Source organism: Theobroma umbraticum, unplaced genomic scaffold (assembly GCF_002168275.2).
Source record: "Theobroma umbraticum cultivar Fairchild unplaced genomic scaffold, ASM216827v3 scaffold_121.0, whole genome shotgun sequence".
In the NCBI taxonomy this organism is placed as follows: Eukaryota; Viridiplantae; Streptophyta; class Magnoliopsida; order Malvales; family Malvaceae; genus Theobroma; species Theobroma umbraticum.
The window spans coordinates 567,126-567,355 of NW_018397289.1; positions in this window are offsets into that span (position 1 = coordinate 567,126).

Here is a 230-nt window from a genome sequence, read left to right on the forward strand (position 1 = left end):
TTGAAATGGTAGAATGCTTTCATGTTTATGATTCATTAAGGTTCCTTAACCCTTATCTTGTGCCATCGAACCTTTCCATTACAACTTTCAATCATCTTTTTCTGTGTCTTCTTCATTGCCTGAAATTCTTAATTTCCCTTAGGCACACTTTCTTTTGAAGTTTTCCCTTTTTTCTTATTGAGGCTCTCTTTTCTTTTTACCTCATCATTAAGTCTATTATTGAACAATGA